The following is a 14,788-nucleotide window of genomic DNA, read 5'->3' on the forward strand; positions in this document are numbered from 1 at the left end:
GTGGTCGGGCTTAGTGACATCTTTAAAAAGTCAAAGGGACTGTGTATCTGATACGATATCCACAGCCAACGTTTATCTTCCCGAGTTCTGGTAACCGGGGTCACGCAATTTTTTTTTTATGTGTGTATTTCCATTGTATGTGCTCTCTCGAACTAGGTGCTCAAGACAGTTTTCGAAAAAACATGTTCAACAGTACTCTGCAAGGCTACTTATGTGGAAACCTTGTAATGAATCCATCGGTGTCCTTGTCTATGCTCGGAACTAATACTGCACGATTTGGGTACTTCCGCACTACTGAGCGTAGACTTTCTTTGAATAACTCTGTCTCGACGGAATCGGGAGGCCGTTAATAACATCCAACAATTACCTTCTTTTCACCTAGACCTGTTGTGCGTTACCAGATAACTTCACAGCCACACTGAAATCCGACTTGAGTAGAAACAACATTTTTGTCGCCCTCGGTAAACGCTTCCCCATCAGTGGCGTTTAACATGTCTTTTCGTTACACGTTTCACGAATCGCTAAACATTTCAGAGCTTTATACAGCTCTCGGTCCCGAGAATAATTTGTGTGTGACGAATTTCAGAGAGGGCAGTAAAGGCGATATATTAGGGATACGCAATGTCTGTTCTTTGTGACATGTTTGAATAAACGGACAGCACGCTTTCATATAACTGATTCGCCTCTACGAGCAATGAATCATGTAGCAGCGGACCCCGGGTTCGAGTGCCAGGGTTGCATACATTTTTTCTCATTGCCGCTGATTCCGCGCAAGGTCTCAGTGCAGCTTACCTTAATAGTTCCTTCCGTTTCCTTTCTCCTCGCTTCAGTCTACATAAAAAGGAAAAATAGCCGGCGGCGAAGATGAGCCGGAAGACACAGATGACCTCATTATACAGGTTGCACGAGAAATATTAGGCATTGACATAGGTAAGGTAGACACCGGATGGTACGTGGATTATAAGGTGCTTCGAAATCTCATCCAATAATTGTCAAATTTGTCTCACACCGAAAAAGGACGCAGATCTTCAGCCACGAGAAAAAATAGTTAGCAAGGGCAGGGCTTACAATAAGACAAGATCTTACACTCCTGGAAATTGAAATAAGAACACCGTGAATTCATTGTCCCAGGAAGGGGAAACTTTATTGACACATTCCTGGGGTCAGATACATCACATGATCACACTGACAGAACCACAGGCACATAGACACAGGCAACAGAGCATGCACAATGTCGGCACTAGTACAGTGTATATCCACTTTTCGCAGCAATGCAGGCTGCTATTCTCCCATGGAGACGATCGTAGAGATGCTGGATGTAGTCCTGTGGAACGGCTTGCCATGCCATTTCCACCTGGCGCCTCAGTTGGACCAGCGTTCGTGCTGGACGTGCAGACTGCGTGAGACGACGCTTCATCCAGTCCCAAACATGCTCAATGGGGGACAGATCCAGAGATCTTGCTGGCCAGGGTAGTTGATTTACACCTTCTAGAGCACGTGATACATGCGGACGTGCATTGTTCTGTTGGAACAGCAAGTTCCCTTGCCGGTCTGGGAATGGTAGAACGATGGGTTCGATGACGGTTTGGATGTACCATGCACTATTCAGTGTCCCCTCGACGATCACCAGAGGTGTACGACGAGTGTAGGAGATCGCTCCCCACACCATGATGCTGGGTGTTGGCCCTGTGTGCCTCGGTCGTATGCAGACCTGATTGTGGCGCTCACCTGCACGGCGCCAAACACGCATACGACCATCATTGGCACCAAGGCAGAAGCGACTCTCATCGCTGAAGACGACACGTCTCCATTCGTCCCTCCATTCACGCCTGTCGCGACACCACTGGAGGCGGGCTGCACGATGTTGGGGCGTGAGCGGAAGACGGCCTAACGGTGTGCGGGACCGTAGCCCAGCTTCATGGAGACGGTTGCGAATGGTCCTCGCCGATACCCCAGGAGCAACAGTGTCCCTAATTTGCTGGGAAGTGGCGGTGCGGTCCCCTACGGCACTGCGTAGGATCCTACGGTCTTGGCGTGCATCTGTGCGTCGCTGCGGTCCGGTCCCAGGTCGACGGGCACGTGCACCTTCCGCCGACCACTGGCGACAACATCGATGTACTGTGGAGACCTCACGCCCCACGTGTTGAGCAATTCGGCGGTACGTCCACCCGGCCTCCCGCATGCCCACTATACGCCCTCGCTCAAAGTCCGTCAACTGCACATACGGTTCACGTCCACGCTGTCGCGGCATGCTACCAGTGTTAAAGACTGCGATGGAGCTCCGTATCCCACGGCAAACTGACTGACACTGAAGGCGGCGGTGCACAAATGCTGCGCAGCTAGCGCCATTCGATGGCCAACACCGCGGTTCCTGGTGTGTCCACTGTGCCATGCGTGTCATCATTGCTTGTACAACCCTCTCGCTGTGTCCGGAGCAAGTATGGTGGGTCTGACACACCGGTGTCAATGTGTTTTTTTTTCCATTTCCAGGAGTGTACAAAGGACCATCTAAGGATTTAAAACAACGCCACACCCCATTTCGGCCTTCAGAATGTATGTACTCTGGGCGGCAGCATAATTAAGACCGCCCCCCCCCCCCCTGAAAAGAATGCGTTTAGAAACGTGTCAGAACTGAACAGCATCAAGAGAAACTATGCGAGCCAAAGCGAAAACCTAGCACCTCTCACCTAAATTTAATACTAATCTTTTGCAACATCTCTCCTTCTCTGAATGCTATCTTGAAATTGCATCTACTCTCCAACTATCTCTGTTTCTGTGCCTTTACCTATTGTTCTTGTAACTGTAATTCCGTAATTATCTTCCTGCTAGTGTCTTCGACTGTTACCGTTAACTGTAGTATTACTTGATCTGAAACTATTTGCCTGAAATTCTTTACATTGTATGCTATAGCATACAACTGTAGCTATTGTTATTTTCCTTGTTACCTTTCTCGCTCACCTACTCGGTTTAAACTGCCGAGAGAAATATCGCAATCACTATTATTGTAGTAATTCCTAACTTGTTGGCATTCTTCGTTAATTTTATAGCGAACTGCTTTTCGTCCCCTGACACATCGTATCTATTCTCGACGGCACCCCTTCACAACGAATACTCTCCGCTCCTCTCTACTCCGTACTGTAACTGGGTTTTCTCTGTTTGTGATGTTCATCTGTCAGGATGAGCACTACTGCAAAGGGCATTTGATTCTAAAGCATTATGTCAGGGTGAAAAACACTAAATAAATTACTTTTTCTCTCTTAACAACATTTTTGCAGGGTGGGTTCATCCTTGGCTCAGGTATGAGGTAGAATGAAACAGCAGTTTTACATAAGATAACTTTTATTGAAAGTTTTGTACAAGGGTTTCTGGCTGGGATACTGGCAACTGTGTCGTTTGCGAAGCCTTCTGCTTGCGTGAGCGGCGGCGTCTGATTACGCACGGCGGTGTGTATCTCGTGTCGCCGTTTCGCCCAGTTGACTGGAGACGCGCATCGCGAGGTGGTCCGTTTAATTATTGAGGAAGAAGTCGTGAATCGGACGGTGACGACTCGGATGTGCGCTGTCTCCTTCCCGTCCTCACGAGTCACTCGGGTACATAAAAATCTGGCCTCAAATACCTTCTGTCTTCTGGCGCCGAGGCTGCTGCTTGCTATTCCATTACAGCGGCGGACTCGGTGCTTCTGTGTACGATGTAGTATCTTCCTGCATGACGGTCTTGAGCACCGACTGTACCGGAACTGAACTGAAAGCTACTCCTGTCGGGCCCACTGCGTCTCGCGTACTTATTCACTTCACTTCACTGGAGGTGAACAACATCGCTGTCGTTGCCTCTTTTGTCACGTCGAAAAGCTTCGCGAAGAATCTTCTTAACGTCGGTCATTGGCTCTCGGAATGTAGGCGAGAGCCTTTGATCACGTGTGACAATTGTGAAACACGTGAGCCGGACGGGCGATGCCCTGACGGCTGAATCGACAGCTTCTGCTTACGTGGGGGAGGACGATAGCTTCTCCTGAATGTGCTGACTTCGCGGTCATTGCCTCTTCTGCTCTGCCCGTTGTTTGCCAGAGTGTAACTCTTCTAAGCTAAACGAAGTTTCTCATTAATTTTAAATTTCTACTTCACTTCACTAATTTATTTCCCTATCTTAAGTACCACTCAACAGTATTTGCGCCGATCTCCGTGCACTGTTTTAGGAAAGTGTAATGCCGTCACTACACGGACGGTGTTGTGAACATCAGTCTTGAGCGTGCCAAGTTGAAAGTGCTGCCGAACGCTCTGACTTGTGCATACAGCATGTGCGTGTCAACGTGGTACACGCGACCGCAGCGGCAGCATCTGGGTCACACATCACCCGGTTGTCCGCCCCGGTAGCTGAGTGGTCAGCGTGACAGACGGGTTCGATTCCTGGCTGGGTTGGAGATTTTCTCTGCTCAGGGACTGGGTGTCGTGTTGTCCTAATCGTCATCATTTCATCTCTAAGGACGCGCAAGTGGCGTCAAGTCGAAAGACCTGCACCAGGCGAGCGGTCGGGAGGCCCTCGTCACACGTTTCTCTCTATCACCCACTTTACAAAATGCATGGGCGTAAAATTCTTAAGCTAGCGCTATTAAAACGCGCCTTTCCTCTCTTGTCCACGTGAGAGTCACGTTGTTCTGCGTGTAGTGTCCACGGACATGTTATAAGGCAGAAAGAGAAGCTCCGTAACAAATAGCGCGATTCAAAGTCTTACTTTATATTTGTTCCTATTCAGCAGCAGAATCTTCACAACATGTGAAATAAAAAAGAATTGTTTTACACTTTCTTGTTATATCTTACTGCATGTAGTGCAATCTGTCTTGTAGATTAAACCATTCGAACAAACTCCATCCTCAGATGGAACGTACATATGTAACATCGAATATTAGAGAATATACTTTCTTTTCGGTGCAATAAAAGTATCAGATCCTAACAGAAAAAGCGAAGACTAGTAATAAAAATATTCGGATCCACTGAGGCGCAAACAAGAATCACATTACCAGCTACCTCATCATTTCGCTCTACCGACTGTGACTGTCGAATGGCCATACATTGAATCTGACCTACTGAAAGTTTTAATGGTAGATACGTTATTAACTGACACTGAAATATGACAGATTGTATCAACGACAATGCGTTTCTTATGGATCCTCACTGTGCCCGTTTACAGTCTGTCCCCACTCTGGCTACCCAGCCACGTCACCGGGCGCCTCCACAGGCTGTCTCACGACGCAGTACCGGCCTGCCGCGGCGCGCGCTTTAAGTCGGCGGCGACGCCGTCTGCATACACGGCCCGGCAGCGTTAATTTTTAGACGAGTGTTTTAGTACCGTAAAGAATACAAAAGACGATAGCTTCTTCCGAAACATAACGCTATAGAGTAAATAATATTAACATATGAACGTAAGTCGGGATTTTACTACAAACATGGAACCGAATGCCTGTTCATGTGAATGTACGTTCCTCTACTTCTACCCCATAAAGCGCAATGAAACTGTAGAATTTAAGAATTATTCTCACTTTGTGTTTCTACTAAAGGATAGAAGTTTTCTTTGAAGGATTGCGTTGAAACTTAACAGGTCTTGCAACACGATGAGTGTTTAAAAAGTAACAAGAAATTTACAATTTCTTGTGTTGTACTAGTCCGATTTGCACTACATTTTTTGTCACTGCCTTCGTAAACGTACGTGAAAAGTATGTGGACAATGTTATATCCATTGGCTATTTGCTCTATTGTCAGCTGTCAAAAAGGATACATGTGTTTTGGTAGCATCAACGATTATTTGTTTTGTGTAAAAACAGATTAGAGAATCTTTCTTACATAAAGAGTATGGAATTTTAGAAAAGTTAAATATTCCTTTTGGCGAGCCTGTTACGAGTAAAACTGGAGTTTTTTGTTTCACGACAATTTGTAGTTTCCGTAATGTCGGCACTATATTTAGATTGATGTAAAAGCCCTCCATCGTTTGTGGAAGGATCGATTTTATGAAATTGTCTACGACGACGGGTTTCCTCCCAAAATTACTAGTTTTCCTTCGTGGCGATCCCTGTAAACCACGCGGTTTATTTTTGCGTTCCTTCCTTAGGCGTGACAGACGTTTGCATAAATTGGAGCCCTGTGCTTGGAACGGGTAACAGTTCTTTTCGTGTCACCTCCTTAACACACGCTGTAACATAACAGACGATCGAACGCTCGTTACATCTACATCTACATCCATTCTCTGCAAGCTACCTGACGGTGTGTGGCGGAGGGTACCTTGAGTATCTCTATCAGTTGTCCCTTCTATTCCAGCCTCGTATTGTTCGTGGAAAGAAGGATTGTCGGTATGCCTCTGTGTGACCTCTAATCTCTCTGATTTTATCCTCATGTCTCTTCGCGAGACCTACGTAGGAGGGAGCGATATACTGCTTGACTCCTCGGTGAAGGTATGTTCTAGAAACTTCAACAGAAGCCCATACAGAGCTACTGAGCGTCTCTCCTGCAGAGTCTTCGAGTTTATCTGTCATCTCTGTAACGCTTTCGCGATTACTAAATCGTCCTGTAACGAAGCGCGCGGCTCTCCGTTGGATCTTCTCTATCTCTTCTATCAACCCTATCTGGTGCGGATCCCACACTGCTGAGCAGTATTGAAGCAGTGGGCGAACAAGGGTACTGTAACCTACTTCCTTTGTTGTCGGATTGCATTTCCTTAGGATTCTTCCAATGAATTTCAGTCTGGCATCTGCTTTACCGACGATCAACTTCATATGATCATTCCATTTTAAATCACTCCTAATGCGTTCTCCCAGTTGCTGACCTGCTATATTGTAGCTAAATCATAAGGGATTTATCTTTCTATGTATTCGCAGCACATTACACTTGTCCACATTGAGATTCAATTGCCATTCCCTGCAACATGCGTCAATTCGTTGCAGATCCTTCTTCATTTCGGTACAATTTTCCATTGTTAAAACCTCTGGATATACTACAGCGTCATCCGCAAAAAGCCTCAGTGATCTTCCGATGATATCCACAAGGTCATTTATGTATATTGTGAATAGCAACGGTCCTATTACACTCCCCTGCGGCACACCTGAAATCACTCTTACTTCGGAAGACTTCTCTCCATTGAGAATGACATGCTGCGTTCTGTCATGTAGGAACTCTTCAATCCAATCACACAATTGGTCTGATAGTCCGTATGCTCTTACTTTGTTCATTAAACGATTGTGGGGAACTGTATCGAAAGCCTTGCGGAAGAAACACGGCATCTACCTGTGAACCCGTGTCTATGCCCTTCTGAGTCTCATGGACGAATAGCGAGAGCTGGGTATCACACGACCGTCTTTTCCGAAACCCGTGCTGATTCCTACAGAGTAGATTTCTAGTCTCCAGAAAAGTCATTATACTCGAACATAATACGTGTTCCAAAATTCTATAACTGATTGACGTTAGAGATATAGGTCTATAGTTCTGCACATTTGTTTGAAGTCCCTTCTTGAAAACGTGGATGACCTGTGCCCTTTTCCAATCTTTCGGAACGCTACACCGCTGCAAGAAGGGGGGCAAGTTCCTTCGCGTACTCTGTGTAAAATCGAACTGGTATCCCATAAGGTCCAGCGGCCTTTCCTCTTTTGAGCGATTTTAATTGTTTCTCTATCCCTCTGCCATCTCTTTCGACATCTACTATTTTGTCATATGTGCGACAGTGTAGAGAAGGAACTACAGTGCAGTCTTCCTCTGTGAATTAGCCATTTAGTAGTTCGGCCTTCAGTCTGTTTCAGTACCATTTTGGTCACAGAGTGTCTGAACATTTCGTTTTGCTCCACCTACTGCTTTGACATAAGACCAAAATTTCTTAGGGTTTTCTGCCAATCAGTACATAGAGCTTTACTTTCGAATTCATTGAATGCCTCTCGCATAGCCCTCCTCACATTACATTTCGCTTCGCGTAATTTTTGTTTGTCTGCAAGGCTTTGGCTATGTTCATGTTTGCTGTGAAGTTCCCTTTGCTTCCGCAGCAGTTTTCAAACTCGGTTGTTGTACCACGGTGGCTCTTTTCCATTTCTTACGATCTTGCTTGGCACGTACTCATCTAACGCATATTGTACGATGGTTTTGAACTTTGTCCACTGATCCTCAACACTATCTGTACTTGAGACAAAACTTTTGTGTTGAGCCGTCAGGTACACTGTAATCTGCTTTTTGTCACTTTTGCTAAACAGAAAAATCTTCCTACCTTCTTTAATATTTCTACTTATGGCTGAAATCAGTGATGCAGTAACCGCTTTATGATCGCTGATTCCGTGTTCTGCGTTAACTGTTTCGGGTCTGTTTGTCGCCAGAATGTCCAATATGTTATCGCCACGAGTCGGTTCTCTGTTTAACTGCTCAAGGTAGTTTTTCAGATAAAGCACTTTAAAAAAATTTCCCTGCCACCCGTTATAAACGTTTGAGTCTCCCAGTCTAACGGGTGATCAAAAAGTCAGTATAAATTGGAAAAAGTGATAAACCATGGAATAATGTAGATAGAGAGTTAAAAATTGAGACACAAGCTTGGAATGACATGGGGATTTATTAGAAAAAACAAATTCACAAAATGTCTGACAGATCTATTATGCGCGTCGTTTGGTGATGATCGTGTGCTGAGCCGCCACTTTCGTCACACTTGGCCTCCTAGGTCCCCAGACCTCAGTCCGTGCTATTGTTGGCTTTGGGGTTACCTGAAGTCGCAAGTGTATCGTGATCGAGCGACATCTCTAGGGATGCTGAAAGACAACATCCAACGCCAATGCCTCACCACATACTCCGGACATGCTTTACAGTGCTTTTCACAACATTATTCCTCGATTACAATTACTGTTGAGGAATGATGGTGGACATATTGAGCATTTCCTGTAAAGAACATCATTTTTGCTTTGTCATGCTATTCTGATCTGATGAAGCGCCACCTGTCGGACATTTTTTGAGCTTTTGTATATATATATATATATATATATATATATATATATATATATATATATATATATATATATATATATATATTTTGTTCTAATCAAATCCCATGTCATTCCAAGCATGTGTGTCAATTTGTACCTCCCTATCTACATTATTCCGTGATTTATTCAGTTTTCAAATTTATACTGACTTCTTGGTCACCTGGTGTATCTGGCAAATTAAAATCTCCACCCAGAACTAGAACATGATGGGGAAATGTACTCCGCAAATAGCTCCTCTTCGTCTTCTGCAATTTTCTTGCAATGCTGTTATCCAGCACTTCCAGATACCGAAGTATGTCAGTGACTGATGCTGGCAACAAGGATCTCACGAACAGAAACGACGTATTGTACACCACTGCACGCCGATCTACGCCGCTAGACAGGTAACAGGCAACTGATTTTAGGTGCCCCTGGTGAGACAAGCCTCTACATCCTTACATTTGTCCTCTATCCATCCCTGCTTAGCCATTTTGCACTTCCTGTCGATTTCATTTTTGAGACGTTTGTATTCCTTTTTGCCTGCTTCACTTACTGTATTTTCATATTTTCTCCTTTCATCAGTTAGATTCAATATCTCTCCTGTTACCCAAGGATTTCTACTAGCCCTCGTCTTTTTACCTACTTGATCCTCTGCTGCCTTCACTATTTCATCTCTGAAAGCTACCCATTCTTCTTCTACTGTATTTCTTTCCCCCATTACTGTCAATTGTTCCTTTATGCTCTCACTGAAACTCTGTACAACCTCTTGTTCTTTCTCTTTATCCAGGTCCCATCTCCTTAAATTCCCACCTGTTTGCAGTTTTAATCTACAGGACATAACCAATAGATTGTGGTCAGAGTCCACATTTGCCCCTGGAAATGTCTTACAATTTAAAACCTGGTTCCTTAATCTCTGCCTTACCATTATATAATCTATCTGATACCTTTTAGTATCTCCAGGGTTCTTCCATGTATACAACCTCCTTTCATGATTCTGAAACCAAGTGTTAGCTACGATTAAGTTGTGCTGTGTGCAAAATTCTACCAGGCAGCTTCCTCTTTCATTTCTTAACCCCAATCCATATTCACCTACTACGTTTCCTTCTCTTCCTTTTCCCACTATCGTGTTCCAGTCACGGCGTAGCGTGCCATCATCATCAGATTACTCCTGTTGACTGACGTCCAATGCCGGCGGGCGGTGTGGTATATATACCTGTCGCCTCTCCCCTCCACTGACTCCGCGTATGGACCGAGGGATGTGCAGGCCGCGGTGGTCTTTCAAATTTCAACGCTTTTTTCATCAAAAGTGCAACAATGCTATTTGCTATTAAAGGTTTGAAAGCTACTGGAGTATGGCCCACGGACCAGTCCGTATTCACCGATTCAGATTTCCTCCCGGAAGACAAAACTGACATCGGACTTGAGAGGCCGTCAGATAAAGAGGTTATTGTATCTGGAGCTGAACGATTGGAGTTGCCTTCACCTAGCACACCAGGTAAAAAAGACGACGCCAACAGGTTGGGTGATCAAGCTGGCAGGTTTCAGCGAATTGTAACTATGAACTGCCGCCCAAGAATGACGAAGTTATTGAGGCTAATTGTTCTAGTCCTGCAACTGCTAGATCGTACATTTATGGGTGCACTTAAGACTCACTACAGCGAGAATATTTGGCAGTGGATGCTCCATGAAAGCAAACTTGTTGGATCCTATGATATAGTGTGTTTCTTTGGCAAGGGAAGGAAATACAGTAGAAGGATGAAGTAGTGAAGGCAGCAGAGGATCAAATAGGTAAAAAGACGAGGGCTATTAGAAATCCTTGGATAACAGAAGAGATATTGAATTTAATTGATGAAAGGAGAAAATATAAAAATGCAATAAATGAAGCAGCCAACAAGGTACACAGACGTCTCAAAAATGAGATCGACAGGAAGCGCAAAATGGCTAAGCAGACACGGATGGCTAGAGGACAAATGTAAGGATGTAGAAGCTTATCTCACTAGGGGGTCTTTGGCAAAGTTCTTTTCCTCTCTTTTCTTTAATAATGACTTGTAACTCTTTTTTGTACAGCAAATCAGTTGAAACAATGGTCTTTCCCCTCATCCATTCTCGGGAATACGAACATCAGGGCAACATAAGAACCTCCTGCACTCAGCAAACAGATGACCGTTACTAGAGACCCACACTCAGCAGCAGTCAGAGAACAAATTTGGCGTTTACCTCTGCTTGCAGTATCAGTCTGAACTACACTAAGGCCTGTTTCCTCAACGTTCCATACACGATCTTCTGGATATTTATGTTTCCAGAATTCAGCTTATAGCAAGTCGTAGAATGAGTTAACTCTCTCATGCGAAAAGCGTTTTGCTCGAGCATATGATGTTCCAGTTGGCTTTCTAATCGAAAGCTTATCTTGATGACGTCGAAGAAAATGGCCAAGACAAGCCCTTCCATTCACAACTGCAAGTTGGTAGGCCATTTTTCTAACATCCATACTAGTAAAAGCATAGAATTTGGCCTCCATATAGTGTATGTAAACCAATAGTTCTCTTTCTAGGGCAGCTGGTTTTCTTCCAAACTTTTTAGTTTCAACATCTGTCAGGTATTAGCCTCATACACATACTGGCACAGAGTTGTTTTTGGGACAGCGCAATGTTTGCTTTTTTAACTCCCGTGAGTTTTACTACAACAGCAGACACTGCCTCTCGCATTTTGTTTTTATCCCACACCTGCCTTTTACGGGTTCATTTAGGTGCCAGATTAGTCCTAGGCATCTGAAAACAGAAATAAAAACATTTTACGGTCTGCTTATAATATGGACCCTGGGGTCCACATTACAGTCACATACACCTTGTAAACTAGTGTAGACAGCTTAAAAATGCAATAATACCATACTTTTAATCTATTTGAAACTGTTGCCAATACTTAGTAGGTTGCATCTAAGTATTAACCAATAATGGTATGTTAATACACCACTAGAGTTCAGCTAAATATTATTAAGATATTAAGGGGGGGGGGGTGCATATTACCACCACTTACTCTACATGGTAATGCAAAGCAGGTGAAACATTTGGATAAAGGTGTACTTGCATTCACGTTGCTTGTAACAGCAAATCTGTTTGACAGGCTCATTGTCATTGTGAAAGCAAAACTAACAAGTAAAATGAAAACATCCACCATAAGCACGAATCCAGTATTTTGATGAATAAGGACTCAACTAGAAAGGTAGGCTGAGGTTGGAAAGTACCAGCCACAAAATCACTTGAAGTTTACCTTGTGGAAGAAAATATTATCCACTGTAACTCCAAATTAGTGTGCACTGACTGTAAAGTAAGAATTAATAGATATTACTATGCATGTATTGGTTATAGCATTAAGTTAAATACGTGCAAGCATATACATAATGTTTATGAAGTAGAGAGTATAGAAGAAAAACCGTTTGAAATTTCTGAATTACCAGATGTACTACTTATGAATGTTGGAGAGGAAAATTCTGAAGCCAGTTTGTTCCTGTGACACAGAGGTACTGGCAGAAATTGTTTCTGGTATTTCAGTTACTGAAGTTTAGCTGGCCAACAAAATGGTAACTTCACTGAAGGCTAGTGGAGGTGCTGTTCATGCCAGTAGTGGCGTCTCTTTCAATAGCCCACAAAGGAGTCACAAGAGAAAACTTGCAGTACAGAGGAGACTGTTTTGAGCAAAGAAAACAAATTCCTCAAGCTGCATACTCATGGCAGTTCCTGATACAGAAGAAACTGTGAACACTTCTGGATGAAGGTTTACACCACATTAGCTAGTGTGTTGATCTCACATTCAGGAACATGATGGCTTTATTCCGTGTCCTGCCATCCAGTTTTAGGTTTTCCATTATTTCCCTAGATCAATCAAGGCAAATTCTGGGATGGTTCCTTTGAAAGGCCAAGGCCAATTTTCTCCCCCATCCTTGAAACAGTCAGAGCTTATGCTCTGTCTCTGACGGCCTCACTGTTGACAGAATGTCAGATGTCGATATTCCTTCCTTCTTCACTGGCCTCTGGTGCGGCAGTTCTGCTGACACGTGGGACCACCAGAAACTGCTGCGGCTTGTGCCAGCAGCCTAGAATGCTGGCATCACTGGGTCAGCCCCCTCCCAAGCCGTGCTGGGCAGTGATGACTGTGACTGAGGCTCAGCGCACTGCTGGTGATGGCCACACATTTGACAACTGTCCCAACGTGACAACAGAGTGAGTTGCAATCGTCAACTTGTAATATATATTTATTTTTGATCTAGCTAGATGGTTAACACTAGTGCAACTGTTAAACAGATTAAATATTTTCATATTCTAGCAAAGAATACACTAACATCTGATTGTGAACAATCAATTTTCCTGATAATGTAACTCATTTACCAAAAAATAAATTTGGTGAATAAATAATAATTTCAGTATCAGTACAAACACATGCAGTTGGAATTAGGAATGAGTAATTATGAATTAGCAATATAACCCAACTGAAAGCCTTTCAGGTTCCAATTTGCAGTATAATTTTTTTAAAAAAAGTAAAATCCCCTTTTTGAAAAGTTATCTGTAACCAAATAACTCATATTCCAGAATTTTCTGTTTTTAGCGGGCCATTATTTCCTAAATTTAAGCATATAATTTTGTAGTTCTAGTTCACCAGGGCACAAAAGTGGCTGTTTTTATTTGGAAACAAGTAATAATTTCAAACTTGTCATTAATGCTAGTGACACCCTGACACAGATGCTAAGAGAGCAGATACCACGTCTCACTGCTTGCCTGCTGGCTGCAGATGTTGATTGATTGTCTGAATGAGGAGAGGAACGAAACAGTGACATCATTTGTCCCAAGATCCAAAGTGGCAGAGACTGTGGGAGCAGCAAACCAACAGCACAATCTATTTGATGGCGAAGCAAAACAGGCAAATGAAGATGGAACACTGGGGTGGCAGGAAGATTAAAGAACTGGAGGGAGGAAGGGGGAGATCATAAGACACCCCAATGGTGCTATGTGTGACATGGTGCTGGAATCACTGCTAACCCACCCCAGTTCCCACTTCATACCATGATTGCGACACAAGAAGAGGGGGTGGTGATGAAACAGCACAAAATGGAGAGGAAAACCTGACCAGCATGAAAGCAATGATGAAAGCCTTCAATTGTGGAAGAGAATTCAGGTACTTAAATCTAGGGAACAAACCACTTTTATGATGAAAACCAAAGACAGATGTAACTATGTAAGGTTGTATGCTACCATCTGTGATAAAGGAGAATGGAAGAGTGTGTTTAGTGCAAAAGGCCAAATGGTAGGGGAGTCTCATAAAATGTGGGGGTTACAGATCATTATGGAGTAAGAGGCTTAGATTCAACCTTGTATGACCAATACGAAGTTTGCAGAGGATGGTAGATCCCCAGTGGGCCATGTGGCAAGAGTCCCCTTATCGCAATAAGTTTATTAGGCAGGGGGTTGGCCTCCAAGAGTCAGCTCAAGGCTGAGCAAAAAGGAATTGGACATGAGGCTGCAAACCCAGCACCAGAGAGGTCACACCCTCCAGCCACAGGATCAGCAGTTCATTACCTGGGATACCCACATGAGTGGGAACCCAAAGAACGTCAACTGAACAACCAGCATGGTCAAGATTGGTAAGGTGGTCTTAGATGTCATAGACCAAGAACAGGGAGGGAAAACCACTGCCTGATAGCCTCAAGGGCAGTTATCGACTCTGCACATAACGTGGGTGGGAGAGGACTGTTAAACATACTAAAGAACCTGGTAAATGGCCATTAGCTATGCAGTACACATGCTACATGGGGCAGGTAAGAGATGG

Source organism: Schistocerca gregaria, unplaced genomic scaffold (assembly GCF_023897955.1).
Source record: "Schistocerca gregaria isolate iqSchGreg1 unplaced genomic scaffold, iqSchGreg1.2 ptg000552l, whole genome shotgun sequence".
In the NCBI taxonomy this organism is placed as follows: Eukaryota; Metazoa; Arthropoda; class Insecta; order Orthoptera; family Acrididae; genus Schistocerca; species Schistocerca gregaria.